The following is a 20,250-nucleotide window of genomic DNA, read 5'->3' as shown; positions in this document are numbered from 1 at the left end:
AGAGATGACATTCATTTCTGTGATAATAAGGTATGCAGGGTCACCATCTGTTCTAGTTTCATTTCTCTTGCTGTGATGAAATATTCTGACAAAAAGAACATGAGGGAGAAAGGGTTTATTTGATTTATAATTTCACATTAAAGTCCATCCTAACGGGGAGACACAATGGCAGGAAATTGAAGCAGTTAGTCATATCATATCCACAGTAAGAAAAGAGAAAAATAAATACATACTTGCTTGTTCTCAGTTCCATTTCTTTAATCTTGTACAGTTCAGGACCATCCTGCCTAGGGAATGGTGCCTCCCACAGTGGACTCTATCACCCACATCAATTAACTTTTAAGACAATACACCCACAGACAATGCCCACAGGCCACAGGCCAAAGCAATGTAGACACTCCATCACTCTTCCTAGACTCTTCCTAGGTAATTCTAGGTTATACCAAGTTAGCAGGTAAAACTAACCTTTATAATACCTTTTCTTTCCTTCCTTCCTTCCTTCCTTCCTTCCTTCCTTCCTTCCTTCCTTCCTTTTTTCCTTCCTTCCTTCCTTCTTCCCTCCCTCCTTCCCTCCTTCCCTCCTTCTCTCTCTCTCTCTCTCTCTCTCTCTCTCTCTCTCTCTCTTTCTTTCTTTCTTTCTTTCTTCTGGCTATGTTCAGGAAAGCTGCCAGGTTTCTGAGCTTCACAGAGCATATAACTGGAGCAGGACACCGTCAAAAGCCAGAAAGAGGGGAAGGGAGATAGCTCAGCTGGCAAATGTTGGCTTTGCAAACAGGAGGATCTTGACAGCTTCTTTATTATTATTATTATTGTTACATATATATGTCTGTATACATGTCTATGCATGTACAAATATATTTGCTGGGTTTCTTTTGGTTGGTAGTGTATGTGTGGACTCAGGGCTGACCATTCTGCACTGAACAATGAATAATGAGACTCACTCCTAGGAGAAGCTAACTCTCTTCTCCCAGGTCATCAGTTGCCTTTAGCTCTGTCTAGAAATCTGGGAATTATTCTCCATTGAATATTGGAATATATTCAGATCCCAAGTGTCATGCTTGGGTTGACTCCAATTATACAAAACTCTTCATTGATTTGATTATTTTCTAAAGTTTTGATGATCTACATAATGAAAATATTAAATGTGTGTTTTAATAGCATGATTTTATTTATTCTTTTCAAAAGGGAAGGAAACTAAAGTTAAAAATCTGTATACATATTGAAAATATTAACTTTTTTCCTTGGACATGTTTGCTTGATCCTAAAACTTGTTCTTTGTCAGTTAGCACTTGAGTCTCCTTAGGGGAAAAAGCAGAAGGAAGATTATTCCCTCTGTCTAATCACCACAGAAACTTGGTGATATACAAGTTCCTAGAGCGGGAAGCTTCAAACTGCTGGTAAATGACATATTGTAACAAAACACTCATGTCCTGTGTATTCATTCATTTAGCAGATATTGTATGAAATATGAGTCATTGGTCTAGATATTACAAACAGATCTTTGTGTCCTTGTTTATTATGAATTAAAAATTAATAAGCAAGGTCACAAACAGGTAAGACTTGAGAGAACAGAATAAAAATGATTCTAGAGCTCATCAGAGGATCCATTTCTCTTAAGCAAAGTAAACCCTATTAGCTTGTATCTTTGTGTCTTTGTATCTTCAAATATCATGCGAAGGAATACACATCAAATCTGATATTCATCTAGACTCCCTGGGGGTGTGAAGGACAAAAGAGGTTGGTAGAAACATCAGAAGCAGACTTAGAATATCCACAATGAAGCAAATACAATTTGATAGGCATCTGGGATGACATTTTCAAAGATTAATCTATTACTTAAAAATAGATTACACAGTGGAACTAAACATCCACCTATAAGTTCTGGGATGCCTTGAAATCTGTGGCTCCTGCTGGCTCTGCCTTTCTGTTGCTGCACAAACAGGTTTCTGAGTCTGGGACTCCCAGTGCCAGCTATGTTTCAGCTTTTGGTAGCTGAGAAGTACTTAGACATAGGACATGGTAGTTTGAGAACCTGGTATCACAGAGATCTTGGATCCTCTCAGGATTTATTTTTTTTAAAAAAGCAACTCATAAGATAAGTGCAGTGTGCAGCTTCTACAAGGCAAAGAATTTGAAAAGAATATTCTCACTTGTCTCCTAACCCTCCTTGATCTCCCATCTCAAATAATAGCTCATTTATGTGGCATGATGAGGATTATTAGTGATAGACTGCCTATAGACTCTTTGGAGAGCTGAAATAATTCTGTGTATTTAAAATAACAATATTGAGGTAGGCAAATATATCAATAAGATAAAATAAAACCATATGCCTGATAGAAAAAATGTGAAACACAGCAGAAAAATGTCTCTTCTACGGCAAACAAATTTCACTCAAAGAAATTCATGTCTCGTTCTCATTGACTGAAAAGCACATATGCATCTTTCTACAGAGAATGGTGGGGTCTGAACGAAGAATACTAGCATCATCTGGACAAAAGCCAGTGTGGGAGAAGAGACAGAAAGAAGGCAATAAGTTCCTGTCTCAAGTAAGACACTGGGTATGACCATCTCTCCAGACTCTTGGACTTGGGAGCAAAAGCAAGCCCATTTCTAGCATTCTCTGGCACATATTCCTTTCTCTGCTGGCACTGGGCTGCATTCATATGTCCTGGCTATTTATGCCTTTCCACTCAGTTTTTACATACACACAAAAATCAAATGGACACCTAAAGCCCAATCCCTCCTCCTCTCCCCTCCTCCCTTCCTTTTTTCTCTTCTTCTCTCCTCCCCTCCCCTTCAGTCTCCTCCCCTCTCCTCTTCTTTCTCTATTCTCAGAGTACTTGCATTCTTTATATTTTGGCTTTGATGAACTATGTCAGGTTAAAACGCACAAGACCAGATTCACTAAAGTTAAGCGAGGGCTTCATTTTCTGATGTGTTTGCTAGTACTCAGCTTTTTTGAGCAAAATTCTGGAATTTGCTTTTGGAGACAGGAATGGCAGTGAGGATGTTGATAGCATTTTCCCTGCGCTCCACCTCTTCCCTCACAGTTCTTCAAATAGAAAGTTCTCTTATCTTTTACCCAAAGGCTGAGTTGGAATAATCACAGTATTTGTTTCTGATACAAAAATCTTCAGAAAGAATGGAAAATAAGGAACCTTCAAAACTGTTCTTTAGAATGAATCAGTAGGGGCTGGGGCTGTATCTTAGCTGACAGAGTGTTTGCACAGCATGCACAAAGACCTGAGTTAATTCCTCAGCACCACAAAACACAGACCTGGTGGGATAAGCCTGTAATCCTAACATTAGGGATGTGGGGGCAAGGGGATCAGAAGTTCAAGGTCATGCTCAGCTCCATAGTGAGTTTCAGGCCAGCCTGAGATACATGAGATCCGTCTTAAAAAAAAAAAAAAAGAATGTGTGAATGAATGGATAATAAAACAAACAATAATCTACAGTAATGTGTTCCTTGTATTGTGAAAATCCCAGTCTGCCAGAAGGCAGCTCTTAGGACATACATTTTTAAACATAAGTGCGCTCACACTTGCAAACTGCTCTAAAGATTTTTTTAAAAGATAAAATAAAAAAGTAATTAGGGGTATGCTTAGCCCTAAATGGGACATTTGTGCCACATCATGTAACTTGAATTTCAAGGGGCTGGGGAGGTAGCTCAGTTGGTAAAGTGCTTATTGGGAAATCATGAGGATGTAAGTGCAAACCCAGAGCACCCATACAAAATTCACATGTGGCTGCATATGCCTATAAACCTAGCCTGAGGATGGGTGGAGACCAGAGGATCACTGGGTCTCATTGGCCAATTGTGCAGCATAACCTGTGTGCTGGAAGTACAGTGAGAAACTTTATATCAAAGTAAATAAATAAGTCCAAGAGCAACTGGGGAAGACAGGGCATTCAGACCACCTCTGTCCTCCATACACATTCACTTATAGGCAGAAACATTTACACATGCATGTAGTGCACCTTCACAGGCATACATAGGCATACATGTGCATTTCAAGAACATTTAAGTTTTAAGTGATAAACCTGATAATTTTTAATAAACAAGAAAAACTCAAGGTTAACCCTCTTCCTTGGCTATCCCACACTGTAACAACAACAAACACAAGGACCATACCAGTTTAATTCTCTGATTCAGATAGAAGTGAAGATGAAGGTATAGTTAAGAAACTTAGCCACTAGAAACACTCACAGGGATTTTATTTTATTTAACGTTTGCTGTTTTCCACAGACCCATGACCCAAGTGGGGGCATCCTTAGATAACTGAAATGCTGACTCAAGGAAAAACATGAAATTCTAAGAAAATCTGAAAGCAACATTCTCCCAGACCAGTTATTTCAGTCAGTTTCTGATAGGTATCCTCTTGCCTCTAGAACTGGTGTAAAAGCCACCCAGTGAAGGGGTGGGGGACTCTACAGACTCAGGTTCATTGTGGGCACTTAAAACCTCACAACCAAATGTAGGTTTTGACTTTCTGCCCAGCACAGCTTTGAAAACTTGGCCATGTAGTCCTAATTGCTAACTAAATGTTCTCTCATTATTTCTCCATAAAGGCGAGGTGAAAAAAAAAAAAATAAAACATTGAAAATAGAAAAGAAGGCAGGAGAAAGTACATGTATTTTGTTAGAAAACTGAAAACTCTGGGTGCATTTATCAATCTTTTGCATAAAACTGATCTCTTCTCCATTAAAGAAAAATTGAAAAATAACATATTCTTTGTGTCTCTCTTTAAAAAACATCATTCCCTCTAGTCTCTAAATGAGTTGCATACATTTCTTCAGTGGAATTTGTCAAAAGGCTTGGTTTCCAATTCTTTTCACATGTCAGAGTCTGTGACAACTTTGCCTCTGATGACAAGTAACCTTATGTCCAACGAAGAAGCTCTGATAATGGATATTAATTGATTCCTTTATTCCTTTTATAGTGGTCGGGGGCAAGTAGAATATTTAGCCTCTTTCCCAAGGAGTTCATGGTCATTATGGAGGGGCAAAGGTAAGTAGGTATGATGGAGACAAACAGGGTACACACACACACACACACACACACACACACACACACTAAGCTTTATGCTTTGATGGAATTAATGTCCTACTTAACTGTGTTGGGTAGTTTCACGTCAACTTGACATAAGCTAAAGCCGTCAGAGAGGAGGGAACCTCAATCAAGAAGATGCCTCCATAAGATCAAGCTGTAGGCAAGCATGTAGGACATTTTCTTAATTAGTGATTAATGGGGAAAGGCACAGCCCATTATGGGTAGTGCCTGGGCAGATGGTCTTGGTTGATATAAGAAAGCATACAGAGTAGGCCATCAGGAGCAAGGCAGAAAGCAGCACTCCCCCATCCCTCTGAATCAGTTCTTGCATCCAGGTCCCTGCCTTGATTGAATTCCTGTCCTTATTTCCTTCAATGATGGACTACTATGTAGAAGTGTAAGCCAAATAAACCCTTTCCTCCTCAACCTGCTTTTGGTCATGCTGTTTCATTGCCGCAATAGAAATCTTAACTAAGATAGAAACAAGAATTTATTCAATGAAAACCTGAGTGTTTTCTCGTGGTGTTTTGTCTTAATTTCTAGGACATTATTTTGCCAGCTCCCTTGTAGCTATTGACCGCTGATGAACCTTGCCTAGAGTACATGAGACAACACACCCTGAGCAGAGAATCCTTGAGAGTAGTTTGATTGTCTACCATGATCTCCCTTAAGCCAGTAGGGTCTTGCACCTTTAAATAGTTGATATTGATTGTCTACTTGAAGATAAACCTCTACACAGGAGGATCTTGATTAGGTTGATTGGAGTGGGAATACCAACCTTAACTGTGAACACCACCATCCAAGAGCTGGGGTCCCAGCCTGAAAAACAAGGAGAAAAACAAGCTGAGTGTTCATCTCTCTGCTTCCCAACTATAGAAGCTATGGGACCAACTGCTTATGAACTGAATCCCCTTGAACTGTGAGCCTAAATGATTAAACTGCCTCTAGTTAAGTATTCTGTCACAGCGACAGGAAAGGTAACTAATACAACCTGAAAATTGTACACAGGCATTTAGGAAAGTATTCTAGCAGGCTGGACTCTCAATATCTTTGCTTCTATGTAGCTGGAGAATTACTCTCCAACTCCCTCCAAGTCTGGCCAGTCCCAGAACCTACTTATAAAATAAACACACAGACTTTTACATCATTTAAACTGCTTGGCCATTAGCTCAAGCCTATCATTGTCTAGCTCTTACTCTTATATTTAGCCCATTTCTATTAATCTATACTTTGCCGCATGGCTCGTGGCTTACCAGTACTTTAAATCTTGTCCTGATGGCGGCTCCAGGCAGTCCCTCTCTCTCTCTGCCTTCCTGTTCCCTCAATTCTCCTCTCTTAGTCCTACCTCTACTTCCTGTCTGGCTACTGGCCACTCAGTGTTTATTTATACAGAGCGATATCCACAGCACTTCTATACTCAGGTATATTTGAATTTCTCCACTGTTTCAAAGGATGACTTCCTTAAGAAATAGAGTATTTGTAGGTTGACTGTAAGATTCACAGTGTGTAAGAATTATGTTGCAATTTCCCTACACTAAAATATTATTTTTAATTCTAGCTGGAGGGACAAAGTCATCATCATTCAAAGCGCAGTTCAATTTCCACTCTCCCATCTACATTGTGATCTCTGTTGGAAGCAAAAAGCCCAGAGATAGCAAAGAATGCTTTATAAGGAAAACAAGGAAGTAGGGGTAGAGATAAGATGAGAGGGATGAGATGAGAGAGGTAGAGATGTGAGAGAAATGTCCACAGGCTTGCCAGTCTCCCCCCAAGAACATCTTCTCTGAGGGGGGATGGGCAGTTCTTAGCATGGTCTAGCTGCCTGTGTCAGTGATGTGTTCTGCCAAGGTAGGAGTTCCATTTCTGGCACTTACCTTGGGAGGCATCTGGATGCCCAGGAGGACTTCCCAAGGGCATGTGTTGGCTTTCACAGCTCCAGCTCCGGTGGGCAGCTCCAGGTCTGCTCCCACTGTGGCAGTAATATGATGGGAAGAGAGCATCGGAGACAACTGCTAAGTGGCCCCTAGACTGTAATGGGTAGATTGTAAGGTCTCTTGCCTTGGAACCATCTTGCAGACCCTCTCTGGAAGGTTGATCACACCGGGAGACAACTGAAAGATATGATAATGACTGAGGAGCTAGATAGATGCTAGGTGAGAGTCCTCCTCATCTCATTAAGAAACTCTGTAAAGGAAACCTAAGCTGACATTGAGCTTTACAAGTAAGATACACAGATATGCATATGTGGCTCTGTGGTCCATGGTCGAGGAAAAATGTCCCCAATTCTTGAACTTTCCTAAAATATAGGAAAGAGAAGTCCATGTAAATGCTATAAATAATTATCTGAGTTCAACTCTCTTTTCAGACCAGGAAAAAGAACCTAGAATATTCTCTGGAGAAAACAGGATCTTTTCTCTATGTTTTAGTTGTCAGTTTTGACAAGAATGACACAAGCTAATTAAATTTTTGTTAATTTATTTTGTCTGATTCAGTGACTGCCTGTCACACAAATCCCTCAATAAGTAAGATTTCTCTCTGCAATAAACTTTCTCCTCTTTCTCTGCAATGCCATTAGGTAAACGCACGAAAAGTGGACCCGTCTTACTCAAATAAACATCGAAAGCACTTAACCTCAATCCGCCCTCAATACTTCAAGCCCTTGTGTCTGCCTGGGATTGGACCTAACTCCTTCCAGCTTATAAATGTCCTCGGGACCATTACCCTTTAAAAAATAAAATCCTTTATGGAGATAAAACGCAAAGATGAAATTCAGAATTGATGGCAGATAAAGCAAGGGAAGAAGTGACAGTTCTTTATTGCCTTGAGATTCCTAAGGAGTCTTCTCTCCCATCAGTCAGTTTTTCTTTGAAATAAATTCAGAGAATGACAGATGTCATCACTTCCATCCTACTTACCTGAAATGATTGAAGCCTTTGTCTACCTGTCAGGAGCAAATGATGACTTCTCCTTATCAGACATGCAAAGACCTTGATGTTTGAATGGATAGCCACGTGCTCTACAGTGGCAATTCTACAGCTGTGCTTTCTCTCCCACACTACCTTGACTGAAAGCTCAGGTTTTGTTTTTTTTCCTCTCTCCAGGTATAACACAAATTCCAGCCCCGCCTCAAATCCAGTGTTTGCTACCTTCGCTATCACGAGGTCGTGACCACCCAGGAAAAGAGAGTTCTGGACTGAGCTCTTCTGGCTCTGTATGGTCATAATCACTTTTACACATCTGTGAGTTTTTTTTGGAGTCTATTGAAATCATTTCCTCAAATCCCTTGCTGATAGCTTAAGAAGGAAAAATGTTGTGTGAGGGGGAGGGATAAAGTAGAGCAAAGTGAGAGGGTACAGAGAGAGGCAGAAGGAAGATGTAGAAAGCATTCATTTCATAATTTAGCTGCTAATCCAACATGTAGACAACAATGAATCACAGACTGATGCCTCCTCAGGCTCATTCCTCATATGTGTCTGTTATCTCTATACAGAACACTGCTGTTTCCCTTTTCTATTATTTATTATTATTATTATTTATTATTATTATTATAGAGTGTGTGTGTGTGTGTGTGTGTGTGTGTGTGTGTGTGTAGGCAGCCTGCCTATCATGGTGAACATATGGAGATCAAAGCATAACTTTCTAGAATCTTTCTTCTCCTTCTATCTTGGGTTCTTAGACTCTCCCAGAAAGCACTTAGAGCCTCTGAGCTATCTCGCCCTGCAGCCACAGTGCAGAAGGCTATTGTTCTGCCAGGCAGCACTTGCATTTGATCATAGTCTGAACCAGCCTCCAGAAGGTCTGCAATGTCCTTAGTCTGGTTGTCACTGCTCTTCCTCTGTGTGCTCATCATGGTTAACCTTAATTGTCAACATGAAGGGATTTAGAATCACCATGGAAACACACTTCTGGGAATGTCTGTGACAGCATTTCTAAATTAGTTAAGTAAGATACATTCTAAACGCTGATAGCACCATGCCATGGGCTGGAGTCTAGACTGAATATAAAAGAGAAAACAGGTTGATAGCCATCATTCATCTCTCTGCTCCCTGATTCTTGATGCAATGCGAGCACCTCAATTGGCATCCTCTTAAACTATGAATGAAAGTAAACTCTCCCGTAGCTTTTATTGGGCATTTTGTCATAGCAACAGGAAAAGGAAATGGACACCCAAAGCAGAAGATAATTCATTACACTTCTACCGAGATGATTATGCCAGTCATTGTAACAACATCATTGCACATCTCTTGACCCCACATAAGCACTTTCCTTATGAAAAACTACTTAATACTTAGAATACCACTGTCTTTGTTTCCTCTCAGAGAGAGAGAGCAAAACCAATGGACTACCACATACCTGCTTTCTTAAATCTCCTTGCTTTCTCCTCTCTTACATGGTTCAGAACCCCCACCTATGGAAAAGTGCCACTTATGGTGAGTAGGTATTTCCACCTCAATGACTGCAGCCAAGAAAATCCCTCCCAGACATCTTCAGAGTCCCTCCTTTCAGGTGATTCTAGATTGTGTGCAGCTGGCATTAAAATGAATCATCATGACTTCTGTGGTACTGTGACCTTACCCATTTGAGACATGAAAACCCTGAGGGAAAAACAATACAAAATTAGTTGCCCATGGTCACATAATTTGGGTCTGAGACCAGATTTAATCCCAGACTACAAAACCAATATTCTGAACAACTTAACAATCAATCACATGACTGTCAGAAATAGGAGCTTTAGTGGAGGTAAGTGATGAATTCTCTTTGTTGAAATTTTTTTTTAAGTAAATTTATTTTACAACATCATTTAGTTCAACATAATAGCCACAGATTCCCCTGTTCTCCCACTCTCGCCCCCCTCCCCCTCCCCCCACCCCACTCCCCATTCCTACCTCCTCCAGATCAAGGTCTCCCCCGAGGACCGGGATCGACCTGGTAGACTCAGTCCAGCCAGGACCAGTCCCCCCCTCCCAGACCAAGCCAAGTGTCCCTGCATAGGTCCCAGGATTCAAACAGCCAACTCATGCAGCAAGCCCAGGACCCGGCACCAACACACAGCTGCCTCCCAAACAGATCAAGCCAAATGACTGTCTCACCCGTTCAGGGGGCCTGATCCAGTTGGGGGCCCCTCAGCCTTTGGTTCATAGATCCTGTGCTTCCATTCATTTGGTTATTTGTCCCTGTGCTTTATCCAACCCTGGCTTCAACAATTCTCGCTCATATAAAGCCTCTTCTTTCTCACTAATTAGACTCCCAGTGCTCCACCAGGGGCCCAGCCGTGGATGTCTGCATCCAGATTCCTCAGACCTTCCTTGGATGGGGTTTATGGCACAACTAACAGGGTGTCTGGCCATCCCATCACCGGAGTAGGTCAGTTCCTGCCGTCTCTCGACCATTGCCAGCAGTCTTTTGTGGGGGTATATTTGTGGATCTCCGTGGGCCTCCCTAGCTCTCTGCTTCCTCCCCTTCTCATGTGGTCTTCATTTACCATGGTCTCCTATTCGGAGGAGACCATGGTAAATGAAGACTCTTTGTTGAAATTTGATGAACCAGTGTTATATTGAATATGTGCTTACAACCTAAAGTAAAAAAAAAAAAAAAAAAAAAAAAAAAAAACTAAAAAGTTATTCTTGTAGTCTCAAGAACCTCTTCTTCTGCTGAGTCTTGCAGGTTTGTGTAAATAAAACCTGCAATAAAATATTTTACAGTATTTTTCCACTCTAAATATAATTATTAATTTATATATTCATTCCTTTTTACTCCATGTTAAGAAATATTAAATTTAAATTATAACATGATTATCAGAACCATTTTTAAAATAATGTGCACAACATACACATATATAGATGTATATCCATATATCCATGTGTTCAAGTGCCCACAGAGGCCAGAAGAAGATATCAGATTCCCCAACTCCTTGAAGCTAGAGTTACAGGTGGTTGTGTGACATTGGCACTGGGATCCAAACTTGGGTCTCCTAGAAGAGCAGTATGTCCTCTTAACCGTGGAGCCAACTCTTTGGGCCTGGATCTGTTTTTAAATTGCATGTGGGTAAGAAAATTTTGTGATGTACCATCTCAACCTTTGGAAGTGTCTTTAAAGAAATTAGATTGTGAATCTTCCTGAAGCAGAAGTTGGGAGGCTCAAATTATCCATGGAATTTATCAGAAAGAGTTAATAATTTTCTTTGTTTGGAATTAGTCACTTCACATTCAAAGAACCTTTTACAAGGAGGACAAGAGTTTTGTTTTGATGTCTTACGTAATGTGGTCACTTCTGCATAAAAGAATCTACACTTGTTTTTTAATTCCTCTTGGCAGCACAGGACCCAAGTACGTGACTTTCCCCTCATAGATACTCTGGCTCATTAGCTCTTCCTTCCCAATGCCCTGTGCCCCTTTGCTCCCTTCTCTGTAGCTGGAATTCACTCAGAACATGGTGCACCCTCCCTCAGCTCAAACTGAAATTGAAGAGCAGCTCATGACCAAAGAGATGCCGTCATGAATTCACTGAGTCGCCTTGTGGGATTAATTGATTTGTCAATGCTCCAGTAAATACGGTCTCAATCAGTACTGATCATATATATCAAGTAACAATTGAGACAAGAGTAGCTGATGTGATTCTTCTACAGTTGTTGTTGTTTGTGATGTGTTTGCTGTTTGTTTAGAGAGAGGGTCTTTAGCACCTGCTGACCTCGAGTTAAATATGTAGCCAGGGATGACTGAACTTTTGGTCCTCCTGGCTCTACCTCTGTAGCCTTATTATTACAGATGTGTACTGTCTAGTTTATGTAAGGGCTGGGGACAGAAGCAGAGCTTTCTATATGTAAGACAAGCATTCTCCCAGCTGAGGGACATCTCCAGCCACAGCAAATATGTGTTTTAAGGTCCTTTTATCTTATACTATTGAGAAATTTGGAATTGAATGGATATTTCTCTTGTCCTTAAGTTTATATTGCCAAGAGTTTTGTCAAGGCTGAAAACTACTCTGTGTTCCACCTGGAAATAAAAATACTCACCTCTACCCCATATTTTTTTTCCAGTGCTTTTTTTTTTCAGGAAAGACCATTTGGGTCTGTTGGGTGGATATCACACTTACTGTATAGTGTCAGGTGCATATTACCACTTAACACTGAGAGGACAAGAATGACATACCCATCTCTCCAGAAAGCCCGCTGGCACCTCCCCCCTGTCAAAGAAAGCCAGGTCCACTTCTCTATGGCTCACCCTCCAGTGTGACATGACATTAAAAGCTTTCTCTAATTATTCTCCTTTCCTGGAGCATGGAAGCCTGTTGGGAAAATAGTACCTAGGGAGGTAAATTCTGAAATATGAAGAGGTTCTGGAAAGGGTTTAGGACTAAGATCTTCCCAATTTAAGTCACTGGGTTATCCAAATTCAGGGGAAAGGTATATTACATTTCACTTATAATCTTCATTTCCTGTCTGACCTGGAATGTACCTCAACTCTCACTAACCTGCCCCAGGAGGAACTTAATGTCCATTCCAGACCAAAAAGATGGAGGACTGTTGCATGTCTTAGCCCCAAACGAGTAAGATGGTGGCTTTGCCTGACTAGGCAATGATTTCTGCAATTTGATGGGACAGGAAGTGCAGCCCAGTCTCCATGGAGAGGATGCAGGGATGAGTTCTCGGTCTGGGGGCATAATGGATCACATCCCAGGTTCACAGTCTCCTAATCCCCTCCACCCCAATGGCTTTAAATGTTCAGTAAATTAGGCTCCGATGTGATTAGTCACTTCATAAGTGGACTTCTTGGGGGAAATTTGCCAGGACAACTGTTGAGTGATGTCTCAATTTATGGCCCAAGGGGGACAAAGCATCTCTGGTAATGCCATTAAGTGGAGAAAGACGAATGTAAATGTACCATTTTCTCCTCTCGGTGGTAACTTTTAAATGTTTTTAAAATATTTTCGGCCCCATCGTCACAGCATCACTGCCATCCATGCAGGAAGGGATGAGGGCGCCAGAGGGAGAAAAGGCAAACACTTACATGGACCTCCTCCAATTTCTCCACTTTCACTGTGCAAGATACTTTTATTTCCCCCTGGCAATTGCATGGAAAAAAATAACATTCTGCCCTCAAAATCTGGGCTCTTTAGTAAGGGCTGTTAAAGATTTAATTAAGACTTAATACAACTCCCACAATGACTAATAGCACCGACTGTCTGAACAGGTCACTAGGCAGAGCCAGCAATGACAACCGAGAAAACCTTGTCTCTACTTTCACTTCTGTTTCTGCTGAGGGCAAAAAGCTTCTCTGCGGGGCACCCGAGGGCACACATTAAGGAGGCCTGGGTGGCTTCTAAGCAATATTAAGTTGTTAAGACTAGGAGTGTGCGCCTGTTTTGACCCCTTTCCCTTCATTTGGACTCTTTCGTCAAGTCTTCACTGGTGCACTAGGACTAAGAAGCAAGCCACAGAACTGGGGGGGGGGGCAGTGTCTAAAAATAGACTAGGCTGGCTCATTCAACAATATCCTAAAGGTTATGGGTTTTGTCACAGACAAAAACAAGCTTCTCATTTCCTCCCAGGGTCAAAACAAAAAGAAGTTTGCCAGAGCATCTGCAGATTAATCGGAGAAGAGCGCTGGCTTCCTTGAACTCCACCCTGTCTAGACATTGCAATCCCAGAGTTCCTCTGGTCACTTTCCATCCTTGCTTAAGGAAACCATAAATCATCAATGCCCTGTGGAGGCAATGTGCATCTTAGGGATAGAAGGGCCTTGACGTGTGGGTTCCCAGATCTTCAGTTCTAATAAGAGTAATCGTAGTCTTGTCCTTCTTGTGCCCCTATATCAATCCTGAGTCTCTTTGCTCTGTGAGAGGCCATAAAGCCTGCCAGTGACTCTTAACCATGTTTCGCATGGTAATTGACAAGAAAAGGATGCAAATGTGTATATGGAGATAAAGCATTGCCATACTTACTTAATAATAGTAGTAATAATAAGGGAATTTTGTGAGGGATACTCAAATCAATCACATGGCCCTACACATGATAGGCAAGTACTCTGACACTGAGCTACCCCCATACATATCATAATATTGCTTTTAAAATAGATCAATTAAGATTACACTTCCTCAGTTTTTGTGTGGCTCTGAAGACAGGATAGGGATACTTTGAGAAAAGTCAGAGAAGAATTTACATTGACAATAAGGTCCAGGGGGTTGGAGTGGTTTAGGTTTGTGTCTGTGAACCTGGCTCATCTCCTTTGTATGATATTCCAAAGGAGAGATAAAGATACATTCACTGCCTAGATCTGTTTGTTTCATTGGATGTAAAGGGAATGGAGAGTTCGTGGTTAATGCACTTACCACCCACATTTGTTACTCATAAAAATACCCAATCATTAATGTTAAACTTGGTTCATGACCTCACCAGGAACAAAGCATATCTGATTATGATCCCTGGAAAGTCCCTTGTTAGAGCTAGTCATCAGCAACAGGTTCGGGACATGTGCAGTTAAAATGGTAGCGATAGGCAAGGAGGATGCAGAGCCTGACATAGGCACTAGAAATTCTCTTGACTGGAAAGAATGTGGAGACAGTAATTGAGATCAAGCCTGCTGAGGATGGATGTGCTGCAAGGATAAGGAATACATCGTATCAACAAATATCATGTCAGGTTATCTCATCTTCTTTCCTATTATACAGATCTTATTTGTTTTGGATTATGCCCACATATTTGTATATTCCTTATTAGAGCCTTAATTCTTGTGTTATGGGCAGAACACATATTATTACTCCACATATAATGGATACAGAATGATCACTCCAAAATCTCATCACCAGGATGAACCTCATGTCTGAATGTTTAGGAGATGCAGATCTTTCCAACAGTCTTAAGAGTCTTCTAGTTGACAGGCCGTGTTTCTTTTCTGTTGCTGTGAGGAAAATGCTATGACCAAGACAACTCATAGAAGACAGAGTTTATTTGGGCTTATGATTCCAGAGGGATAAGTAACCATCATGGCAGCTAATTATAGCAGCAGGCCAGCATGGTGGCAGGAACAAGAAGCTGAGAGCTCACATCTTGAACAGCAAATGGGAAGCAGAGAAATTGAACTAGAAGTAACAAGAACCTTTAAACTCTTAAAACTCACCCTCAGTGATATACTTCCTCCAACAAGGCTATATCTCCTAAACTTCTCCAAGCAGCCACCAACTGAGGACCTACTTTTGAAATGCATGAACCTATGGAGAACATTTTTATTCAAACCACCACTTTGCCCAAGCTACTCAAAAAAAAAAAAAAAAAAAAAAAAAGCCATACAGATGTACAATGCTGTACTTGAAATCTGGTCTCCTTTGCATGATCTCAAGGACCTCACGATTCTCTTGCTGAATCACAAGACTGAGAGAGAGGTGTAGAAACTTTGATGTCCACCTGTAGGATGACACAGACTGGCATCTCAAAGAGATCATAAAGAACTACTGGGACTGGGGATAAATTTCGGGTAGTAGAGTACTTTGAAGGAGTACTCAAGCTCCATGACTACAAGTGTATAAACTGGGCATCTTGGCACATATCTGTAATCCCAGCACTCTAGAGGTAGCCATGGCAGGTTTAGACATTCAAGGTGATCCTCAGTTGTGCATTGAGTTTGAACCACCCCTGACTAAAGAAATCCTGGATCTGGAAAGAAGAAAAAGTGATGGAGGGGGAGAAAGAAGAGGAGAGGAAGAAGAAGGGAAAAGGGGAGGAAGAAGGGGTGGAAGCCGTCAGCACCATCACCACCATCACCACCAACAAGAACAACACACTACCACAGGCACACATGTGTGGGGTTGCCACTGTTCTGGTTCTCCATACTTTTTCTATCCAAGAGGCTAGAAAGAGGACTGATCTAACCAGGATGCAGCAACTATATTCTTTACCTACCACAGGGGACATCTGAGCCACCTCAGGAATGTCATCTCTGTTGGAAACCCCCTTTAACATGCTCCAAAAGCCCTGCCTTATATGAAGAACACATCCAGAAATAGCAGAGAGGGACGACAGTGGCTGTGATTCCAGACATACTAAGTAGTCTGCAGTAAGCTGTTTTTCTCACTTGGACATTGAATTTTTGGATAATATGGGGACTGAAAAGCACAAGAATGTCAGATTTTGAGACAGGTTAGACCTCGGTAGGGAGGTGAACTGAGGCAGCCAGCAGAATGTGGCCAGCAGTTTATCTTTCAACCACCAAGGACACAAATTGGCCAGGTCCGGCAGGGACTGGCAAATAGCATTTCCCCTCTCACATCTCTGCCAAACCACCTTAAATCCTGACATGTACAGTGTTTGCTTCCTTAGCACAGGGCCTTCCTAGAGGCCAACAGCTGAGACCTGAAGCTTCCTCTCCTAGGTCAGGCTGTCCAGACATGGTCCATCAGGGCCTTGGTCTGTCTGTGAAATTTTTTGCCATATTTGTTCCTGGAGTTCAGAGTCACAAATGAAAATACACAAAAATACACATTTTTCTCTGTAATTCTTCAAAAAAAAAATGATGTCCACCATAAATATTGTCTGTGTTCAAGGTTCAGAGTACTTTAGTGGAGGCTACCAGGGAAAGAATTGTAGATTTTTTTCCCAAATCATGTTCTATCAGTAGATCTGTGATTGTAAGACTGTCATATAATGTGGGACTTGTTGGAGTGCCAACTGATACAACCCCTGACCTTATGAAGGCATCATATACAGATAAAGTAGAAGGCTGTGATGGTTTGAATGAGAATGGCCCCCATGGCTCATACATTTGAATGCTTGTTCCCCGGTTGGTGGAACTATCTGAGAGGGATTAGAAAAATGTGAACTCGTTAGAGGAAGTGTGATGCCAGGGCTAGTTGTGAGGTTTCAAAAGCTTCCACCATCCCCAGCATGCTGTCTCTGGTTCCTATTTGTGAATAGGAATGCGAACTCTCAGCTACTGCTGCTGAGTGCCATGCCTGCTTGTCTGCTGCTATAATCCCCACCTTGATGATGATGAACTCCTATCCCTCTGGAATGGTTAGCCCCAATAAACCTCTCCTTCTATAAGTTTCCTTGGTTGTGGAATTCTACCACAGCAATTGAGAAGTAACTAAGACAGAAACAGAGACTCTGTTTCTGGATAGAAAGTTGAGAACCAATTTTGTAGTTGAACTCTGGCAAACATAGCCACTGAAATTTTAGAACGTGTTTTGTGTATTGACTTTAACTTTGGTTTCATAATAGTCTCTTCCATTTCCACATGCTTTTGTCTCCATTTTTTGAAGTGATTAATTTTGTTTCTACAGGCAACAAACATTTACAGCTTTTGTTTTGAGAACACACCTATGGAAGAAGAGAAAGATGAAGAAAAAGAAGGGGTGTGTGCCACTCAACAACACCCACCATTGTTCCCTTGAATATTCACCAAGGCTACCATTTCCCACTAGAGTACAGACAGTATTCATGGTGGACACCATTTTTTCTTCAGAGTTACAGGAAATCCAAAGAGTGTGTGGGTATTTTCATTTGTGACTTTGAACTCCAGGAATGAGTATGGCAAAGAATCTGACAGACAGACTAAGGCCATGTTGGACTGTGTCTGGACAGCCTGACCTAGGAGAGGAAGCTTTGGGTCCCAGCTATTGTTCTCTAGGAAGGCTCTGTGCTAAGGAATCCTTGCACTATTGGTCACTAAGCTCATGATTTCTGTGCCCAAAGTCCTGTGTTCATCCTCATGCATATGCCAGTTCTAAAAGTCTGCCCCACTAAATGCTCAATATCTTATTTCTACTCATCTTCAACTCTACAATTTCAGGAAAGTTTCATCTCTCAATGTAAACTCAGAGAGATCTTTTTAATGTCACCCATGCCTCCGTATGCTACAGGTGATAAAATGTTATTCATGTTGAGTAGAAGCAGGAGTAAAACTAACTCTACTTACCACATACAGGATGTATGAGGGAGGTGTGGATACCAAAATCAATGACATGATAGTTCCTACAAGAAGGTGAATGGATGCTCAGCCATTGCGTGGGGAACAAGATCTATGTATCACTTTCATGTCATGATTCTCCAACTTTGCATTTCACTCATTAATTAACTTTAATGTACTGGCTCTTTATTTCAGATCTTAAGCTGTACTTTATGCATAGCCAATGGCCACATGTGCATACTTAAGCTTACATTAATAAAAAATAAAAAATAGAAGTCATAGATAGCTCACTGATAGAGAACTTGCCTAAGATATATGAAACCCCAAGTTTGATCAGCATTATTGCCCCTCATAAAAAGCAAACTTGAATAGGAATTAAAGTGTACATTTCTCAGTCTTATTAGTCACATTTCAAAAGCACAATGGCCATGGAGGGATAGAAACCGTGGCACTGGGCAACACAAATGTTGCATAAATTATTTCTGAGGAGATGGGAACTCATCTCAGATCAGATACCTATGGCAGAAACAGAAGTGGTTCCAGCCAGTATAATGTAATGACTCAGAGTCTAATTGGCACTACCAAAAGGAGCATGGATGAGGAGTTACCTACAGAATGAGCAGCTGTGGCTGGTTATTCCACACTCAGGTCTAAATGTGCAAATCAGTCACCTACTGTGGCCTCCTTGTGCTATCAAGAGAATCAGTAAAGAGTTCTGGAGCTTCCGCTGGTGTAGCATGCTGCTATACAGTAGGCTTCTTAGTGTGTAGAAGGAGAACACCACAAAACAACAGTAAGCATACAATACCAACACCTTAGTCATTTACTATCATTATCAAATACTACACACTGCATGTAATTACATGAGCTATACTTTAATACAGTTGACAGCATGGTACATTTGTTTATGCTGGTATCACCAGAAGCACAGGAATAATGCATTGCTTCACAATGTCACAGCAGCCACAGTGTCGCTAGATGGGATGGTAAGGATTAATCTGCCCCAAACATGTGAGGCTATTGCACAGAGAGTATAGAGTTTTCTTTAATCAATTGTTAACCTATATATTTTTGACAATTTTATATATTAGTTCATCTCTTTTCTCCTTCCCCACCCAACTTCCACTTAAATTCTTCTTCTTTAATTATTATTATTATTATTGTTAGTATTATTATTTGTGTGTGTGTGTGTGTGTGTGTGTGTGTGTGTGTGTGTGTGTGTGTGATCCATTGAGTCCATTTAATCTTTCTCTGATGTACATGTGTTTAGGGCTGATCATTTGGGATTGGATAACCTAGTAGGGGTTTCATTACTGGAGAAGGTAGGACCTTGTGAATTTCCTCCCTCCATGATGGCTTGTCAATTGGTCATGTCATTGTCCAGGCACTGTTTAGGTGACTATACTGCTGAGATTTTTGTGGGTGTAGCTCCCTATCATGTCTAGAAAAGATGTTATCTCTGAGCAAGTGTCCTGGTCCCCTGACTCTTACAGTCTTTCTGCACTCCCTTCCGTAATGTTCTCTGAGCCTCAGGTGTAGGGGTTACATCCTGGATGTGTCAATGGCAGCTGGGACCTCCACAGTCTTCTTCTCTGCATTCTGACCAGTTGTGGATCTCTGTCGTCATCTCCATGTGCTGTGAAAAGATGCATCTTTGATGGTGGGTGAGGGATACACTTACCTGTGGGTATAAGGAAAAATACTTGCAATGGAGTTAGGAATCATAATGGTTAAGTAGTAAGTTCTTCCTTCAGGTCTATAGCTTCTCTAGCCAGTCTAGGTTTTGACCGAAAACAATGTATATTATAGTACACAACTATACTAATATCACACCATGCATATATTCGATGCATGAGAAGCTGTTTTCAAATTAAGAAATTTAAATCTGTAACATCTTAATGACAATATCATACATGCGAGATATTTGTGTATGCATGCGGTATTTCTAGTACATCTGTATGCTTGAGTGCTTGTGTCCAAGCACATGTACAGAGCCCAGAAGAGAATGCTGGATATTTTGTCTACTCTATTGTTCTCTGTCATATTATCTTAAGGCATGGTCTTTCATTGAACCTGGAGCTTGCTATTGAACCATGAAGCTCATGGGATCCACCTGTCTTCACCTTATTGCTGGGCTTCTGTGCTCACACAGTCAAGCCTGGATTTATCTGGATGCAAGCCCACAGAATTCTACATGCTAAGGACTTGACCAGTTGATCTACCCTTCCCAAAGCCCATGTATGTACAAGATCTCTTATGCATTAAGCATCACAAGGCATAGTATCATTACAAGAGCAT

Source organism: Peromyscus leucopus, chromosome 8b (genome assembly GCF_004664715.2).
Source record: "Peromyscus leucopus breed LL Stock chromosome 8b, UCI_PerLeu_2.1, whole genome shotgun sequence".
In the NCBI taxonomy this organism is placed as follows: domain Eukaryota; kingdom Metazoa; phylum Chordata; class Mammalia; order Rodentia; family Cricetidae; genus Peromyscus; species Peromyscus leucopus.
Note: the sequence above shows the minus strand (reverse complement) of the source record.